This window comes from Equus quagga, chromosome 4 (assembly GCF_021613505.1).
Source record: "Equus quagga isolate Etosha38 chromosome 4, UCLA_HA_Equagga_1.0, whole genome shotgun sequence".
In the NCBI taxonomy this organism is placed as follows: Eukaryota; Metazoa; Chordata; class Mammalia; order Perissodactyla; family Equidae; genus Equus; species Equus quagga.
In genome coordinates this window covers 63,905,148-63,925,255 of record NC_060270.1, presented here as the reverse complement: position 1 = coordinate 63,925,255, position 20,108 = coordinate 63,905,148, and the positions used below count along the sequence as shown (strand labels likewise).

At 50.7% G+C, this 20,108-nt stretch overlaps 1 protein-coding gene across 10 annotated transcripts in view; it reads left to right on the top strand.

Moving 5' to 3' along the window:
* The window catches only part of LOC124237902 (uncharacterized), a 23,945-nt gene extending 5,358 nt beyond the window's left edge, over nucleotides 1-18,587 (top strand). For 3 of the 10 annotated variants that reach the window (XM_046658003.1, XM_046658002.1, XM_046658000.1), the window contains exons 2-4: nucleotides 16,890-17,024; nucleotides 17,860-18,031; nucleotides 18,213-18,587. The gene's annotated coding sequence lies outside the window, so the exon portion shown is untranslated. Of the gene's footprint in view, nucleotides 1-4,883; nucleotides 4,986-7,844; nucleotides 10,354-16,889; nucleotides 17,025-17,859; nucleotides 18,032-18,195 lie in introns of those variants that run through there. The other 7 variants (XM_046658004.1, XM_046658007.1, XM_046658006.1 and 4 more) reach the window with 7 other exon arrangements.
* Nucleotides 18,588-20,108: the final 1,521 nt, after the last annotated feature.

The following is a 20,108-nucleotide window of genomic DNA, read 5'->3' as shown; positions in this document are numbered from 1 at the left end:
GCGCCGCCGCGTCTCCGCAGTCGCCGCCGCCCCGCCCCGGCCCGCCCCCGGCCCGCCCCCGCGGCGCCTCTTGCCGTCGCCGCCCGCGCCGGCCCTCGGCTCCTCCCCAGAGCCCGGGGCCCCAGGCCGGTGCTGGGCGCCGGGGTCGGGTCTCGGGCCGTGGCGAGGCCTCTCCGAGGGGGGCCGCGCGCGGATTCCCGTCCGCAGAGGCGTGGGGAGGCCTGCGGAGACGCGGAGCCGGCGCGGGCGGGCCCTCTGGGCTGGAGGAGGGCGCGCGGCGGCTGGCGCCTCTGGGGGCCCGGATCCCCTCCCCCACGTCCCGGCTGCGGGTGCAGTAACCCCGAAAGGCGTTGACCTTGCACACTGGGCGCTCGGAAGTTCCAAACGCGAGGGGGCCTGGCTGGACTTGCAGGGCCCTGGGGGTCATGGGGGCGGGAGCAGTCACGGCCGGCCAGGGAGGGGGAGTCGGGGGTGCGGAGCTACGCCGAGCCCGTGGTGGGGAGAAGCGGAAGTTTCCGCAGAGGCCTTCGGCCAGGCTGTATGCGGTTCCTCCTTCTTTGAAAGGCATTTCAGCCAATGTGCGGTTTTTGTCTGTGTTTATTATAACCCCAATGAAAAAGTTATAAAACTGGAGCCAATAGTATTTGAAATTGTGAGAGTCCACAAAAAAATTCCCACTTCTGGCTTTGGTGGCTGGGTCAGAAGGTCCGGCGGCCCGTACCCACGCCACCCTGCCCTGACGTGAGGGGCCGGAGGCGCGAGGGGATCTTAGTTTTTTGACGCAGGCTGGAGTGGCCTCTGGGAGGCAGGCCGGCTGACAGCCTGCGTTCAAACGCCCACGTCACCCCCTGCCAGGGGCTCCCTGGTTTCCTTCTGTTGGGGGTCCCGAAAGTATGGGGTAGGGGAGGGTTTGTGAGGGTTTATCGTGTCAATTATAATTGTTAAAAATACATAAAATCACACCAGAAAGCCCTCCTGGAAGCAAACCTGGAGAATTGGAAAGACGACCTCCAACACCGCAAAACCCCGCCAAGAGGGGAGCATGCCATTTCCGAAAGGGGCTGAGGCACACCCACTGTGGACAGGGGAGCACAGGGCCCTGAGCGCAGGAGGGGGCGACCCAGAACAGGCCAGGCGTGTGCCCTAGGGCCCCAAAGCTCCGCCTGTAGCTGCCTGAAGACGTCCCTGGCCTGGGGAGGCCGGACTTCCCAATGATGACTCACTCTGCGAGGACTAGGCTGGCACGCCCTGTGCCTGGAGCTGCCCGCCTCTGCCTGCAGTCGCTCAACCCCTTTTCCGGCTGAGTTCAGGATTGTCATCCTTCATGGGCCTTGAGGCAGCAGCCCAGACCTGGTGGGCAGAGCTGCCCTGGGTCAACCCCTTAAGTGTCTTTACCCAGATGACAATCCTCCATGGAGTGGTAAATCATAATTAAGGCACCTTTTTACCCAGAACTGCTGGGTGCCAGGCATCGTGGCTGCGCCATTTCCACTCCCATCAGCAGGCTTTTGGGGTAGACTGTGATAACTATTGTAAGGAAGAGAGAACTGAGCCTCAGACGGCGAAGACCCTGGCCAAGGTCGTGTGGCTGGCCGATGGTCCCCTCCCTCTGGTGCTTCCTTTTCCTGCCCCGAGAGCAGAGTGGATGAAGCCTGAGCAGGAGCCTCCCCAGTGGGCACCCTGCCTCGGCCCTGGGTGTCTGGGCCCAGCTGGAGCCCACGGGGCCCTCCAGGGCTGGCCTAGCTCCTCTCACTCGTGGGTCAGCAGAGCTGGGCTTCTGATCCTGGTCTGGCTGGCTCCAGAGCCGGCCCTCACCCACGTTTGCACTCCCCTCAGCTCCCCCAGGCCAGCGGCCAAGGCTGGGGTCGGGGGCAGTGAGAAGGCCTGGATGAGGATCCCTGCTGCCAGGTAGGTACATGGGTCCAGGCTGTTCAAGGGCTAGCTTGAGCCAGAACCATCTCTGCTCGGCCTGTGGCTCTGTCTTGTGACAATCTCACTTTCCCAGTGGGGAAACTGAGGCCCAGACAAGGAAGCAGGGCCTAGCACAGGGACCCCACTCGGTGGCTGCCCCTTCCATGGGCTTTGAGGGGAGCCAGAGCGGCCTGACCGGGGGATAAACGGCTTTCCCAGGGAAGCGGCTTAATCCAGCTTCGTACCTGCCAGAACGGCTGCTAGGGAACCCCTAGTTAGCCAGGAAGCCCTTTCTTTCCAGAATTCTCTCAGAAGGAAGAAAATCTTCTTAGTTGGCTACAGGCCTTTATTCAGTTTTCCCCTTGAAGTGTGGCGCATGCACTGTGAGACCCCATGGCTTTAGGTGAGCTTCTTGTATCTCAAAGTCGAGTCAGATGAAGCACGAATCCTGAGTCAAGCTGCTTCACTGAGGCAGTCTACATTTGGGAGCAGGGTGGAATGCAGACCACCCCTTGCTGGCTGGGCAGCTTTCCTCAAGCTGCTCCCTGTGTGGAGCCTTCAGTGTCCTCCCGCGAAAAATTGGCGGAAACACGCACAGTAAAGGGCAGGTGTGGGTTTCAAGTGAGGGCAGAGCACAGCCAAGCACCTGGCACTCAGTAGGTCCTCTTTGCTCTGTGCTTCCTTCCTCTCCCTACTGGATCTGCCCAGGAGCCAAGGTTCCCCACAGCCGTAAGTTTGTATGTGAATATAAGGAGGGCCAATTGTTTGCTGGAGGCAGGGCCCAGCCCTGAGTGATTTCAGAGTCCAGGAAAAAGCAATCGCAGCTCTTTGCTCCGTGACTATCTTTGTCCCCTGAATATCCACTTCATAATTTCTTTAGCTATGATCTCTGACTCCATGTGGAAGAAAAAGAAAAGAACATAGCTAGTGGTAGAATGAGATGATCACATAAAAACAAGTCATTGTGCTTCTGCTTCGGGAAAGTGCAAGCCACGATAAGATTTCGGCTTTAGGAATGACATGTAATTTCCTTTGAACCGAAAATAGCCTCAGAACCCCAACGCAAGCTTTCCCGCCCTCGCCGCCGTGCGTCCTCAGGGTCTGAGAACCAGGAGATCAACCGCGGCGCCCTCGGCCGGGCGCGCAGTGCCGCGGAGGGGCGCGCGGGGGCAGCAGCGGGCCCGCGCCGCCGCCGACATTGCCGGGCGGGGGGTTTCCACGCTCGGTGCCCGGTTCTCTGTGGCCGGCCGCCCATTGTTGTTTCCGAAGGGGTGGGGGGCGCGGGGCCCGCTGTCCTCAGCGCTTCGTCGGGGACGGCCCCGCTTCCTACGGCGGGTGGAGAGCGGTTTGTTTAAGGACAAACTTTTAAAGGGGACTCCGGATGGCGGATCGGCGTCGCCTGCGGTTAGACGCCCGCGGGGCCGCCTGGGGACGAGCGGCTGCCCTGACCCCGCGGGGCCGGGCCCGGAGGAGCCCATCTCCCCTGGGCTCTGCGCACTTGCCGCCTCGTGCATTTGCCCTCCTCCCCCCCAGCCCCGGGGTCCGAGGGGGGCCCCGCCCGCCTGTCTGAGGCCTCCTCCTCCAGGGAGCCCTCCCACCCGCTCCCTCCCACCGCAGAGCTGCGCCCCGGCCGGGCCGCTCCCCGCAGCAGCCGCTGGCACTGCAGGCTCTGCGGGGGGCCCTTTCTTCTGCTCCGGCCTCGCACAGAGGTCTGCCCAAGGTCTCCCCACAGCGGCCGTCCGTGGGTCGAAGGACTCAGGCGTGAAGAGGCCACCAGGGCCACTGGGACGCCTGCTGCCCCACCTCCTGAATGTGGAGGGGCCGTCCGTCCCTCGTTCCCTCTGCCTGTCCTGACTGCGGAGCACCCTGAGCGGGGCCCCGCGGGCGCCTTGCTGAGCACTCTGGCCCCATTGCTGTTCTCCTCTTCGCTCTTCCTGTCCTCTCCGGCTGGGTTGTAAGGCTTGCTTGCATCCTTTTGGGAAGAAGGTGGGAGTGTCAACAGATGAGTGAACCTGAGCAGTTCAGGTGGAAACAGCGTGGCTCTGATCTGCCACCCCCCAAGAGCTGAGGTGTGGGACCCAGTTGTGGCCCATGGGGAAACTGGTGTGGCCGGCCTGGCCTGGGTGACCACTCACCCCTCGGAGCTCAGCCTGGCCCTCTCTAGCCCGCGTGCCTCCTGTGTAAAGGGGGCTGATGGTGGGTGGCGGGGACCCCTCCTGCTGTGGTGGAGGCCGTGTCCTGGGTCCCCCTCCCCACCTGGACGCAGAGAGCAGTGAAGGCCAGCCTCTTCCCCGGGGGCGTCCCTGCTGACCAGGTTGTTGACAGGGCAGGGCCGGAAGGCGCAGGCGCGGGTTCTGCCCACTTGGGGCTGCATGGAAGGGCACAGTGTTGTCCTGAGGGCAGTGCCCTCCTCTTCTTCGCGGAACTTCTCGGGGACGCCCCTTCAGAAATTCCGTGGCGCTGAGCCTGTGTCACAGGCAGGGTGAGGTGAGAAGTGTCTGTGCCGTGTCCAGCTCCCGGCGGGACCTCACCCCAGAGCTATGTCATTGTTTTATCTGCCAAGAAAGGGCCCCAACCCACTGGGGTGGGGGGAGCCGCCAGGGAGTGCCGTGGGGGCGCTTCAGGAAGAGGCACTGGTGGGAGTGTTCCCTGGGGGGAATAGGACCCTTTTGGGGGTTGGGTGGAACAGACTGACGTAAGCCGCCAGGGCCTTGGGCACTTGCTGCCGCTGCCCCGCCCTGGCTCCCTGAAGCCCCAGGCTGTGGGGTGAAGGAGGGCCTGTCCAGGGCCCTGGTGCCTTTCCGAGCTGGGGGGAGGGGGTGGGGGCACGGTCAGCAGCCTCAGCTCCTTGTTGGGGTTTGTGACCACCTCATGCCTCTTCCTCTGTTTCCTGTCCCCAGCCGGTCCAGCCCCGTCCACGCCTTTCTTTCTAGAACTCACTCCGGTGCCTTCCCCCCTTTTCTCCACTGCAGCCCTTCCTGGAAGACAGCCGCCGGCACCCCCACTCTGACTCATGCCTCCTGACTGTTACTGAGATTCGCCCTCCTGATAGGTGAAAGTCGGCGCACCCATCGGTTGGTTTTCTTACAGAAGTGCTCTTCCTGGGTAGGGCCACAGGACCTTCAAGGGGGTCCGGGCCCCGGCAGGTGCACGGAGCCGGGACTGGCAGCTTTGGAGAAGGCCTGGTTTCAGAGGGGGTCCCGGCGGCAGCGGCCCAGTGCTTCTGCCTGTGTGACCTGCCTGCCCCAGCGGCACTGTGGGGAGGGGCTGTCCGTCCTGGGCCCCCCACCCCGTCCCCGTCCCCCAGTGCCTGCGGACCTGGCTGGCCACCACAGGCTGGCCACGGTGCTTTCTCCCAGCTCTGCAGTGACCACATTTCTCTTTGCTCCAAATGGGAATGTTCTTGCTGTTCCTTTCCGTCCCATCCCCTCTAACCTCCCTCCTTTAAAGAGGACCCTCTGTGGTGACTAGACGCAGGCCCGGCCAGGCTGGGGTTCCGAGCAGCGGGTTGCGGGGTGGGGGGTGGGGGGGAGCTCTCTGGGCTCCACAGAAGGGTGGTGGCATGCAGGGAGGCTGCCCACGGCCGCACAGCTGCTTCAATCCCACAGCTATGGGGCGCATCACACTGCAGTGTGGGGTACACCAGGGTGTCCACTGGCCTGACGGCCTGGGCTGGTGATAAGGCCCTGCTGTGGCCCTGCCCGCGTGGCTTCTGGCAAGGGGGCTCCCCTTGGGCAGTGGGATGGTGAGCCCAGCTCAGGCAGAGCCCCATGCTCATCTGTGACAAGAACCAGCCTCCTGGCTGGTGCTGGTGAAGGGCTTCTCAGGCGCATTAATTGGCTCCATGGGCAGTTCTGCTTGCAGCCCCTCCTGACCGATGAGGAAGCCGAGATCAGGGAGGCCACGTCACTGCCAAGGCCTGGGGGCCAGCTGGGGGCGAGGCGTGGGGGGAGGAGGCCTCTGCCTCCAGGGGGAGAGGATGGGGGAAGGGGCTGCTCTGAGCTGCCTTCAGTGTCCCGCTCACCGCGGGCAGCCAGGGCCTCCGTGTGGGTGTTTGCTGCCTGACTTTGGCTTTTGGGTCGCTGGAGCTTGGGGTGCTCCTTCCCTCCTCACGCTGGTCCCTTGAAGCCCACCTGGGCTGGGGACCAAAGAGGAGAGTCTGGGTCTCGGCCTCACGAAACAGCAACTCCTGGGGCTGTTGGGGGGGAGGGTGCTATGTTCACATCCCAGCTCTGTCTAACCAGCTGTGTGAGTTAGCTGTAAGTTAACCTCTCTGAGCCTTGGTTTCCTTATCCGTAAGATGAGGATCATAGTAGGACTGCTTCATCAGGTGAGCGTAAGGAGTAAGTGAGCTGGCGCGTGTAAAGGGCTCAAGAGACTGCTGATCTGCAGGAAGCACTGTGTTAACGTCAAGCCCTGTCCTGGGCTCCTCTGGGCATTATTTTATTCAGCTCTCTCAGCTGCCCATTGGGCATCATTCCCCCATCACAGGTGGGGAGATTGAGGCTGAGCAAATGTAAGTGACTTGGCCAAGGTTACACTGTCCCCTGCCTGGCGAGAGCCTTGGCTGAGGGTCCTCTCCACCCTCCCTCTTCCCAACGGCCCAGCTCTTGGGGAACCTGAGAACCCAGTTCTGGGGCAGAGTCCAGGCCTCCGCTATCCCTGGCCTAGCCCAACTCTCCCTGGCCTGGCAGGGTTTGGGGCTTCTGTGTTCCCACCCTGGGACCCTCCTGCGTGTGCCTCTAAGCTCCCTATTTCCCTCACACAGCCTTTTTCACTTTTTTGTGGGAGTAATGTTTTTTGAAATATGTTAGTACACCGTCCCATTTGCATCTCCTGGCCTGGCTGCTCCCTCTCCTGCTGGAGGCGTCCATTCGCCCCCGTGGTTTGGGCTTGCACGAGCGAACCTTCAGCTTCAGAATTCCAAAACAGGCCTTCTGAGTTTGCACCTGGCCAGTAGGCTTGAAAGGCAGGCTTTGTTGAGAGTCAAAGATTTTCTAGATCTTTTCTCTCTTAACATTTGAAGATAGAAGTTCTTGAACACAGCAGTGTCAGTGGTGGCCCAACCCCCTTGGAGCTTCTGGGTGGAGTCTGCTCTGCAGGGCAGCCTCTGCCCACAGAGGGAGGCCCCAGCAGGACAGACATGGTAGGCCACATGGTCAGGAGCGTGGACGGGCTGTGTGTTCTCCCAGGCAGGCTTTGCTTTCTTGCTGGCTAAGATGGGGCCCAGAGGCTCCCTGTGCCCCAAGTAGGGACGTAGAACTCAACCGATCCTGGGGCAGGGTGGCTCCCTGTGTGCTGGCCCGCCGCCCCGCACCAGGCTAAACCCTTGCCAGCCAGGTCTGGGGGCTGCAGCAAGGCCTCTGCCGGTGCATGCCCGCGGCCTCTACCAGCCGGCAATACTGGGCAGCGGCCAGCTCACACCCGGCAGCCAGCCCATCTCTCGCGGCTCTCACCTGCCCTCCTGCTCTTGGGGCCTCTGGACTCCTAAAGAATTCAGAATTCTGAAAGGCCAAACATTTACTTGATCCATACAAGTAGGGACTGGGCTGTCCAAAGAGAGGGTTTGAGGATCCCTCCTGGTTGGACACAATCTGAAGCACTTATGGAATGTGCTTTAAAATGCTCCAGCGGGGCGAGGACTGCTAACTGCTGATGCGGGGAGGGGCGGCTGCGGGTTCATTCTGCCACCCTCTCTACCTCAGTGTGAATTTAAACTTTTCGTAGACGGAAGCTGAGAAATGAAATAAAGCCTTAATTATTGGGTCAGACTGGAATGACTGGACTCGACTCTCGGGTTTTGTCTGTGGTAACCCTGGGACGGGTCTGTCCGAGCAGATTGGAGCAGACAGAGAAATAAAAAGCAGTGTTTCAACTGCTGGGCTGGACGAGGTGGCACAGACCTGCCCTCCCTGTTCCTCCCTGCTGAGCAGCTACGGACCCTGGAGATGGCACAGGAGATGGCCCACAGAGGACTGTGGAAGGTGGAAGAGGACGGCATGCTGGCGTGAGACCCTGGGACTGGAGGAACAGCACAGTGGCAGGGCTGCTTGCAGACCCCACCTGAAAGAAGGAGGGACCCAGGCCTGGCACTTCCCAAGCCCCAAGGAGCTGCATGAGGAGCCCCAGGCGGGCTCATTCCCACCCCCTGCCCCACCCCCCCACCCCGTGGACCGGCAGTGCTGCTGAAAACAGGTGAGCAGAGCAGCAGCAGCAGCAGAGTTGGTGCGAGGTCTGATGGCAGTAAGTGGCCGGGGGCAGTGTTCTCCTTCCCTGCTGGGCCTGCCTCCTCCCCTGGGGGTTGGCGAATCCCTCCACCTACCTAGAGGCACCAGGAGGCTGGGCCTGGGGAATCCCATCTGCCCCGCAGGCGTCAGCAGGGGCCAGTGGGAGCCCCAGCCACAAGAGATGGACCAAGATATGCTGTGAGGCCCTGACAATGAGATTCTCCTCGGAAACACACTGCAAAGCAGGCCAGAACCTGTGTGATAACCCTCAACTGGTGACTGACTGCTAAAATAAAATGTATCGCCGCACACACAGTCTCCAGACATAGTAGCAAATATGTCAGAAGTCCAACAAAAAATTGCCCATCTTACGGTGAACCAGGAAAATCACAACCTGAATATGAAAAGAAAATCGATTAATGCCAACCCAGAGATGAATCAGATGTCGGGATTATCTGGCAAGGATTTTAAAGTAACCATCATAAAAATGCTTCAACAAGCAATTACAAATTCTCTTGAAACAAATTAAAAAATAGAAAGTCTCAGCAAAGAAACAAGTTATAAAAACTATACCTGAAAAATACAATAACAGAAATTTTGTTAAAAAGCCCAGTGGTTGGGCTCGATAATAGAGTGGAGACTACAGAGGATAGAAAATCAGTGAACTTGAGGACAGAACCATAGAGTTCACCCAATCTGAGCAGCAGAGAGAAAATAGATTAGAAACAAGGGGCCCATGGGACAGCAGGAGATCCGTCAATTGTGTTATGTGTCATCGGAATCCAGCTGGAGGAGGAGGAGAGTGGGACTGAAAGAGGACTTGGAGAAATAATGACTGAAAATATCTCAGATTTGGCAAAATACATAAACCTACAGATTCAAGAAGCTGAGTGAGCCACCAACAGGATAAGCCCAAAGAAATTCATGTCAAGACATTGTAATTAAGCTTGTGAAAATGAAAGACAGAAAAAAGTTCGTAACAGCAGACAGAGAGCCCTGCCTTCTTTTCCTTTGCGTTTCCCTAAGACTGTTCTTACTGTTTTTAAAAAAATTTCCCTTTATCATTGGTGTGCCATTTGATTTCAACAGCATTATTTATTACATAAATAATACATGGTGATTGCAAAAAAAATGAAACACATTATTCATTAAAAAGATAAAAATTACTGCAATCCCACTGCCCAGATGACTCTACCATTAACATCCCGGTATTGGTCTTTCCAGACATGGTTCTATGTGTGCAAGTGCATGTGAGCAAGCATTTTAGCTAAAATGTAATTGTAGAATACATACCATTCTATGACCTACTTTTTCATTTTAAAACCTGTTGTGACCATCTTTCCTTGTCAAGAAATGGACAAATATATCATTATTCTTAATGACTGTGTAGAATTCCATTGTATGAATATATCACAATTTCAATAATCACAAATGTTGAAAATTTAGGTTACCTTTTTCAAATTGTAAATAATGCTGTGATGAACATTTTTGTATGTATATCTTTGTGCGCTCATCTGGTTATTGCCTCAGGATAAATTCAGAAATTTTGAATTTTGGAGTGAGAGGATATGTGTGGTTTAAGGCTTTTGATAAACATTGTCAAGTCGTCCTTCCAGAAGGTTCACCAGTGAATACTTCTGCAAGCAGTGTGTGAGAATGCTAGTCTCCAGGAATACCTGGCCTCTGACCCTATCATTGCATGCTCCCCTCTGTCCAGATGGGGTGGCTTCCCCACTGTTGTCCTGAGCGTGCGCAGCATGCTCTCCCCTCGAGGGCCTTTGACTTGCTGATTCCTCCACCTGAAACGTTTTCCCCCAGACATCCAAACAGCTCTCACTTTCTTCAGGTCTCTGTTCAGATACTGTTTGATTAGAATTGCCTTGCCTGTTCATCTTAGGGAACAGAGCCATCCCCTCTTCCCTGTTACTTCCTAGCCACCTTACTTTCCCTTATATTTCTCCCTAACACTTGTCACCTTGTCTTGCGCACACTAGGTCCTTAGGGCCTAAGGGCAGAGACTGTCAATTCACCTCTGGATTCCAACTCCCAGGGTTGCATACAGCTCCCATTGATCCTGCGTGTGGACGATGCTGAACAGGCAGCCACTGCTTGGATGACTATTGTTATTTTTAAGCTGTAGGAGGTTGATATGTGAAAAATGGTATCTCACTATTGTTCCAATTTGCATTTATTCAGTCACTAATTAAAATGAACTTTTTTCTCTTTTTGACAATTTGTTTTTCTTATTTTGCAAATTACTCATTCAGTTGCTTAATTTATTTTTCTATTGAGGTGTCTATCTCTTTATTTTTAATAGTTCTTTAAATATTAATGGGATTGACAAATAAATGAAAAGCAATAGTATGTACTGGAGTATGTGAGGAAGCCATTTGGTTTAAAACCAATTGGCCTGAACTTGTTTTTCTGGAAAGGCCTGATGTGGCCTGTTGAGCGTGCATTGCACACCTGCTTTAAACATCTACAGTGTCCCAGAGCCAAGAGTGATGCCCTCAAAGATAGGGATGTTGCCTCCTCCCATATCGGCATTTCTTTAAGGATAAGCATCTCTTCCCCAAAACTAAGGATTAATGACTGACCTGCTTTATCTCATCTCATGATCACTGACCTGCTGACCACCAACCTGCAGTGCTGATCTTGTGACCACTGACCTGCTGTGCTAGCATCTTTTGACAGCAGTAAAAGAGAGATTCCTGTCATATGTGATGTATGTTCTTTGTGCCAAGACAGTATATAACACTCTGTGTACCCTTTGGAGAGCTTCCTTCCTTGGTGAAGGTAGTTTCTCCCGGCTCTAGGCCTCAACCTGGCTCATATAACAAACTCACCCCAATTGTGATTTATAAATTGATTATGGATTATTTGTATCAACAGTATTAACCCCCTGTGTACCATAGATTTTAGAAATAATTTCTCACAGATTTTCATTTATTTTTTCCATACGTAAGTTCTAATTTTCTGTTTAGTCAAATCCATCTATTTTACTTTGTTTTCTTATCTTGATGTTGTGTTTAGACTGTCTCTCTATACCTCTAGATCATATGAAAGTCACCTTATAAATTCTTTTAGTACCTTTATTGTATCTCTTTTAATATTTAAAATTTAAATCCACCTGGAATTTATTTTGCTATAATATATGAATAGAGCTAACTTTTTTTCAAATTGTAAGTCAATTTTCTGAGTAACATTTATTGAGTAATTCATCCTAACTGTGAGAACAAGCTGCTAAGCTACAAAAACTATTGTTTTAAGAAAGCTACCTGAGAACTAAAGTTATAAAGAAACTTAAATGTACCAAATTCCAGAAAGTGGAAGAGGCTGACAACTGCTTTTATCCCTGGTGGAGTAGGGAGAGGGAGACAGCTGCTATAAATGAGAGGGGGAAGAAAACAGCCACACAAATACAAACGTGAAATAGAACAACAAATACAGATACATAGAAAATAGAAAACAAATAAATGGGGTAAAAAGGAAACAGCATCTGGGCTGGTAGAGTGGATTAGAAGGCTGAGAAGCCCAATTGCAGAGCAAGTCGGCCCCTGTCTGTGAGCCAGAGCAGCCTGCAGCCCAGGCCTGGCCCCGGCCTCCATGGCGGCCTCCACAGTGGCGGGAGGGACGTCCTTGACTGGGGAGCAGAGGTCATTAACTCTGGTCTCGATGCTTGTCCCACAGACAAAATCTGGCACACCCAAAAAGCAAAGTAAACCAAACCAAAATGGAAAGTGATGAGGCGTACAAAGGAGCAATAAAATGTGACCCATGGTCGGGAGAGGAAGTAACCAATAAAAGCAGACCCAGATATTGCCCTGATGTTGGAATTATCAGAAAAGGACTTTAATATGCTATGACACATCTGTTAAATGATGCACCAGAAAAGACAGACAACTTGTGGACACATACAGGGAATTCCAACAGTTATGGAGACCAGATTGAAAAGCCAAATGGAAATTCTAGAAATGAAAAACACTTTGTCAAAACTGCAACCGTTAGTTACTGAGCTTACGAACAGCAGATGAAATAATCAGTGAACTTGAAGATAGGTTAAGAGAAAATCTCCAAATTGAAATACAAAGAGAAAAGAATATTAAAAAACAAAAAAGAATATCCAAGATCTGTGGGGCAATATCAAATGATCCAATATATGTGTAAGTGGAGCATCAGAAGGTGATGTGAGACAGATTGGGGAAGAAGAAATATTTAGCAGAGATAATGGCAGAGAATTTAACAAGACTGATGAAGGACATCAACCCATGATGCAGGAATCTCAGTGAACCTCAAGCAGTATAAACACAAATCAAACCACACCTTGGCACATCATAGTCAAACTACTGAAACCCAAAGATAAAGACAAAATCTTAAAAGCAGACAGGGAAAAAAAGACATTATACAAAGGGACAATGGAAAAACAAAGTATGCTGACTTTTCATGAGAAACAATGGAGGGCAGGTGACAGTGGAACGACATTAAATGCTGAAATAAAAACAAAATAAAAAACCTTCCACCTCAGATCATACAGACATTAAAGTGATAATGAGGGGATATGATGAACAACTTTATGCCAATAAATTCAACAACTTAGATGAAATTGTCAAGTTCCTTGAAAATAGCAAATACTAAAACTCACACAAGAATAGAAAGTCTAAATAGCTCCATGTCTATCAAAGATATTAAACTTATAATTTAAAACTTTCCTACAAAGAAAACTCCAGGCCCAAATGGCTTCTCCAGGAAATTCTATCAGACATTTAAGAAAGAATTAGTACCAAGCCAACAAAACTCTTTGAAGATAATAGAGGAGGAGAGAACACTTCTCAACTCATTTTATGAGGCCAGCATAGCCCTGATACCAGAACCTGACAAGAAAATTCTAGACTAACTGCAGACTAATATCTCTCAGAAACATATGTGCAAAAATTCTTAACAAAATCCTAGCAAATTGAATTCAGCAATACATAGAAAGAATAATATGCAATGACCAAGTGGAATTTATCCCAGGGATGAAAAGTTCATCTAAAATTCCAAAGTAAATGTAATTCACCACCAGAGGAGACTGAACAACTAAAGGAGAAAAAGTGTGTCGTTATGTCAATAAATGCAGAAAAAGTATTTGATAAAACCCAACACATACACATGATTAAAAAAAAAACCTCAGCTAATTAGAAATAGAAGAGAATATCTTCAATCTTATAAATGAGATATACAAAAACCTACAAAAGTGAGATCAAAAATACTTTTTAAAATAACATTAATAACATTAAAAATACCTAGGAACAAATCTGATGAAAGATGAGCGAGACCTCTGTACTGAAAACTGCACAAACATTGTTGAGAGAAATTACTAAGAGCCAAGTTAATGGAGAGATGCACCATGTTCATGGACTGGCATTCACAGGACAGTCATGAACCACGTAATGATGTTTTGGTCAATGATGGACCACATATATGATGGTGGTCCCTTAAGATCAGTACCCACACAACCTAGGTGTGTAGTAGGCTATATCAGCTAGGTTTGTGTAAGTACTATAGAGGATGAAGAAATTTTCCTCTACCCTTTTAGGTTCTGCTAGCTTGTCTAAGAATTAAATTGACGTGAGACAGATTAATAGGAGAAAGATAAAAGTTTAATAACATGTATACCTGGGAGAATCCCAGGAAAATTGAGTAACTTGCCAAAATGGCTAAGGCCCTCACCTTAAATACCATCCTCAGCTACAGACAAAAGCAGCTGTTGGGGTGGGGAGAGTCAGGGACTTCAAAGGGAAGGAAGGCAATTCACAGGGAGGTGAAATGGAGCAAATGTTTGGAAAACAAGCATTTGGCCACAGAGAAACAGAACACAGAGGGAGCCCAACAAACAGGCTGTCCTAGGTTCCTCCCCGTCTACCACCTTGTTCATGTGAAGCTAAGGTGATAGCTCGCTTCCTGAGACAGGCTTCTTTAGCTGAATTCTTTTTGGCAGTTAAGTGGGAGGTAAACAGAAAAACTTTGAGTCTTTTGTTTCTTAGAAATCAGCCTAAAATAATCTTCACGTTAGGGACACATTTGTGGGGTGGCAAATTTTGTTCCCCTTCAGTACACTCTGTGACGTTTGCACAGTAACGAAATCATCTACAGATGCGTTTCTGAGAACATATCCCTGTCATTAAGTGAGACGTGACTATATTGCGAAGATGTCAGTTTTCTCCAAGTTGGCTTATAGATTCAACATAATCCCAAACAAAATTTCAGGGGTCTTTCTGAAGAAAGCTGATCCTAAAATTTATATGGAAAAGTAAATGATATAGAAGAGCCAAAATACTTCAAAAAAGAATAAAATGGAGGAAGTGCACTACCTGGTGTTAAGGCTTCTAATACAGCTCCGGTGACGAAGACGGTAAAGCCCTGCCATAAGCGTAGACAAGTGGATGCGTGACAGAGCAGAGCCAGGAAATAAACCTGCACAATATGGTCAGCTGAGCGTTTTAATCTCTCCCTTTCACCCATGCCCCAGCTCTGGGTAACCTCTATTCCACTCTCTCTCTGTGAGTTTGGCTGTTTTTTTAATATACCACATATAAGTGAGGTCATGTGGTATTTGTATTTATGTGTCTGGCTTATTTCACTTAGCATAATGTCCTCCAGCTTTATCCATGTTGTCGCAATTGGCAGGATTTCCCCATTTTTTTAAGATTGAATAATATTGCATTGTATATACCACATTTTCTTTTGTGTGTGTGTGTGTGTGTGTGTGTGTGTGTGTGTGTGAAGAATATCGGCCCTGAGCTAACATCTGTTGCCAATCTTCCTCTATTTTATGGGGACACTGCCACAGCAAGGCTTGATGAGCGGTGCTGTGTCTGCGCCCCGGATCTGAACCTGCGAACCCTGGACCACTGAAGCAGAGCACGCGAGCTTAACCTCCACATCACTGGGCCAGCCCCACCACATTTTCTTTATCTGTTCATCTGTTGGCGGATTTGAGGTTGTTTCCAAGTCTTGGCTAATGTGAACGATGCTGCAGTGCACATGGGAGTCCAGATGTGTCTTCCTTTCAATTGATTTTTGGTCAAGGAACCAGGTTAATTCATAGGGGAAAGCAACACTTTTTAAACAAATGATGCTGAAACACACTAGATATCTGCATAAAAAATAAGTAATACCACAAAGAAAATAATTCAAGATGGATCACTCATCTAAATGTGAACCTAGAACTAAAAATCTTATAGAGGAAAATAAAAGAATATTTGCAATTTTGCGGAAGACAAAAACACTGACCAAATTAGAACAAAAAACATGAAACATAAATCAAAAAATAATAATTGTACATCCTAAAGAGCAACATTTCTACTCATCAAAAGATACTATGGAGAAAAAATGAGCAGCCAAGACACAGAAGAGTAAAATATCTTCATAATCAGATATCTGATAAAGGATTTATATTCATAATCTGTAAAGAATTTCTTAAAAATCATTAATAGACAGACAACCCAATTAAAAATTGGCAAAAGACTCATAGACAATTCACAAAAGAAGATATATAAATGGCCAATGACCACATAAAAAGATGCTTAATATTAACAGTCATCAGGAAAGAGCAAATTAAAACCACAGTGTGCTAGGTCCGTGCCCAGGATCCGAACTAGTGAAATGTTGGGCTGCTGAATCGGAGCGCGGGAACTTAACCACTCAGCCACAGGGTGGCCCCTATTCTGGATCTTGGGGCCATGGGTGTTTGCACCTGTCAAAATTCTTCAACTAAAAAGTGAAGATAGGTGCATTTTGTTGTAAGTAAATGATACATCTATTAAAAAGAACAGTACTGTGAAGGGAAATTTATATCTAGATATTTATTTTTTATTGCTGTTATAAATATAATACTTCTTCTATTATATTTTCTAACTGGTCCAAACAATTTTATAGTCAAAGTCCACCAAACTCTTAGTAAGTGTTTCCCATAGAATTTCCTTGATGCCAAAACTTGATAAAGTCGGCACCTATGCACACACGTGCGCACACACACACACACACACACGCATGCACCCAAGCACACAACTAGAGATGAAGTTCACTTTTGAATATAAATGTAAAAACACTAGATAGTAGAAAATTAAATCCAATAACACTACACCATGACAAAATAGGATTTATTCTAGGAATGCAAGGAGAAAAAGCACGTGGTTATCTTAAAACACACACACACAAACTTTTGAAAAGGCTGTGACAGGCTGGGAAGGAGGCTCGCTGAGCACGTGCACGCCCTGGTGCCTTGCACAGCAGTGGACGTCTGCTCCGGACGGCAGGCCTTGTACGTCCTAGCCAACAAGCTTTGAGCAAGGGCTTTCTATGGTTCGGCTCATTAAGTCCACAGAGCCACCCGCCAGCTAGGTGCCATTCCTGTTACCCCTCTCCTGGCCACTGGCACTGGGGGCAATGTCTACACCATAAGGTAAGGGGTGTGATGGTCGCTCACTCTGGCCATGTCCTCTTCACTGGCTGGAGGCATTTGGTGGAACCCGCCCCCCCACCACCACCCCGCTGAGCTATGGGAATCCTTGGAAAAGCCCTGGGTGGAGGAAAATTGGGGAAATGCAACTAAGTATTTTAGGTGGTGACACAAGAGATGATGGAGGGAGCTGGAATGAGATTTATTGAGCCCTAGTCTGGGCAGGCTCTGCGCTCGGCAGCCTTAAGAGCATCAGCTTATATTATCCTCACAGCACCCTCTACGGTGAAACTTCTGTTGTCCCCATTTAGAGAGGAGAACACTGAGGCCGTGGAGTGACTGGCCCACATGCACAGCCGGTATCTCGAGTGTTGTCATGAGGTGCTGGCCTGTGGTGGCTTTGTGCGAGGATGTGGACTGTGCACAGTTGAGCGCATTGCTGTGAGGTGAGCCGGGGGTCATGGGGAAGTGGGTGCTTGCCACTGGCCTTCCCCAGGGCGCCTCCTGGGCCAGCCCCAGAGCCCAGCTGCAGGTGAGCCTGGGATCCAAGAGTCAGTATGTGTGGGACCACAGCCACCACACCTGCCCTGCTCACCCGGGCCTTGTGGGCTTCCCTCTGTACCCCAGCCACGGACAGAGTCCCGAGGCAGCAGGGACACAAGGCTTCCAGGGCCCATGAGGCACCCCATGCATGCTCCCCGCCACAGGGAAAGCAGCACAGAGCCTGGATTTGACTGGATTTGACTTGCTAGCCCTGTGGCCTTGCACAAATCACTTAACTGCTATCTGCCTCAGTTTCCTCCTCTGTAAATGAGGCTAACAATAATAATTATACTAGCTAGGTTCTACGTGTACCACACAAATGCACTGTGCTAAGGAATGTTTCTAGCCCTATTTTACAATAAGGAAACTGAGGCTCAGAGAAGTCAGGTGCCCTGGCCAAGGTCACCCAGCTCTGCTGTGCCAGGACTATCTGTGCCCCTTGCACTCCATCAGATGTCTGAGAGTAGGTCCCCAGCCCGTCCTCAGGCCCTCCTGCAGACTGGGACGGGGCGATGGGGAGGCGCCCTCTGTGGGGAAAAGGACAGGCTGCCTAGGGAAAGGGGGCCGGCACACGGCAGTCAGGGCACCGCACCAGGCTGCTCTTCCCTGGCCCACCCCTTCAGGCCCCCGGACGACTACCCCGGTGCCTAGGGGCCATACCTAAGACCAGTTCCAACCCTGGGAGGCCAACGTCCTCATTTCCACCTGTACCTCAGTCCCTCTCTGCTCACTCCTCAGATTCCCTCTACCTGCCCCTCTCTGGCAGCACTACGCATCCCGCCATCAGCTTGGAGCTGTTGTGCGTCCCTCGTGCCTCCCGCAGTGGGCAGGACTCCGTGTGCCCACCAGCCCTGGCACCACCTGCCATGGAAGAGAAGCCCCCAGCTCTTGGAATTCCCCGGCATCCAAAGTGAGTAACTGTCTTAATTGCTCTCAGTTGTTGAAGAAAGTAAATTCAGCTCATCACCAACTGGAATACCATGAAATTTATATTAAAAAGTGGAACTAGTAAGGAATTGGATCGTTAGTGGATTTAAGCCAGCAAATACAGTTGTATTGTTTTTTCTAATACAGACTTCTGGCATTTTCAGCAAGTGAACGCTCCTACGTGAACTTCGTTTGCTGTCCTGCCTTTGATAAGAGCTAGCTCTGCGCGTTGTAAAAAATCAAACCGCTGTTAACGACCCACTGGCGCATCGCTTAACTCCATGCAGATTCCACGCTCCCACACAGCTCAAAATAGCCTTGGGTTTCATATTCAAACCCCACCATGGCTACAGCCTGGACACGAGGTTAGCGTGGACAGCTCTTCTGCCACCAGTGATGCTTGTGGCCCAGCTTCTGGAACTTTCTCATGGTGATTTTTAATATCATCCCCAGAATCAGCAAAACCTTGTGACTTTGAGCCAATTCTGGTGACATTTGTGACAAGCCTGAAGTATTAACTATTTATAAAATTTTATTACTTTCAAATAAAGACAACTTCCCAAGCTAATAGCCAACAGAGGATTTCTCACCAGAAATTTTATCTTCAGTTCCCCTTTCTATAGTAATTGAATGAACCTCCTATAAGGTTTGTGCTTTGATGGCGACTGGGAACATGATCAAAGAGTGTGCTTTCTGGAGCTGGTTAGACATTCCCTCCTGCTGTTTTATCTTTAATAACGCTGTTTCTTTCTTTAGCAAGATTCTAAATTCACCTTTAGTCAAGCAGCTTCCTGCCCAACCGCTCTTGCCACACGGGAGTCTTCCGGAAGCAAGTGCCCCTGAGCAGAGAAGGGTATCTGTAAGAGTCCAGGATGGAGTGAAGCGTGCGGGGGAGGTCACCAAGGACGGTGTGGAGGGCCTGGGCCGTAGCCCCCTGGGCTGGCTGTCCCAGGGCGCAGCTTTGAACTTCACTCCAGCCCTGGCGCATGTGAGGGGCACCACACATTCGGGGTCTCAGTGACTCAATGTGTAGGCTACAGGGTGTGGAGAACACACCCCAGGGGGCATTGTGGAGTTGTAGGTGTTGAGGGGGTGGGGAGAGTAGTTTGAAAAATTCCTCCTGAAAGTTCGATATGAACCCCCATGCCTCTTCCCTCCACCTCAATCACCAGAAGAAGCTACGATATGTGCGTGTCGGGGGTCCCAACTGGGGGCTTGTGGGACACTATCAGCTTCCTACTCAGCAACTTTCTTCCCTCTCACCTTTCCCTGCTAAAGGAATCTCAGTGTTGTTTGAGTCAGTGATACGCCAAGCCTCAGGTGCACACGATCTTTCCTCGGCTCCCTGGAGGCTGGGTGGACATACGTCACGGTTCCTACCAGTGAGACACAAGCTAACACGTCTGCAGGGGTGCTGGTGTCAGTGGTGATGGTGGTGGAGGCGGTGGTGATGGTGGTTGTGGCAGTGGTAGTGGAAGTGGTGGTGGAGGTGATGGTGAGGGTAGTGATGATGCTGATGTTGGTGGTGGTCCTAAGGAAGCAAGGACAGATGTAGCTGGTCTCCACCTTTCACATTTTTTCCCTTTTCCCTTCTTCAATCACATGATATATGGAGTGGCAGCAGCTGTCTTGTAACCATGAGGCAGCGAGAATGAGGATAAAAAATGAATTAAGGGAAGCCAAGAGGAGAGATGGGAGCCTGGGTGCTAGATGCTACAGTTGAGTAATTGAACCAGCGCTAACAGAAGCCCTCCTCTGAACTTGTGGTGATGGGAGAAAAATTTCCTGGTCTGACCAACCACTGCCGTCAGTTGGGTTTTCTCTTACTTGCAGTCAAACGCAACACTGATAGAGGAATCCTGGGAAACGAGAAGTGCCTGAGGCCAACACGTCGGCATATGACATTTTATCTGAGCAACCGCCTTCTGTTTTTACACAATACTCTGCTCTTTTCTAATAATTTCCATTTCTTCTTTCATGTGTTTAATAATTTTACATTTTATAGTCCTTGTTAGCTAATCCCATCGTATGAAGTATGTGGAGGCCTGATTCTGTTTGTC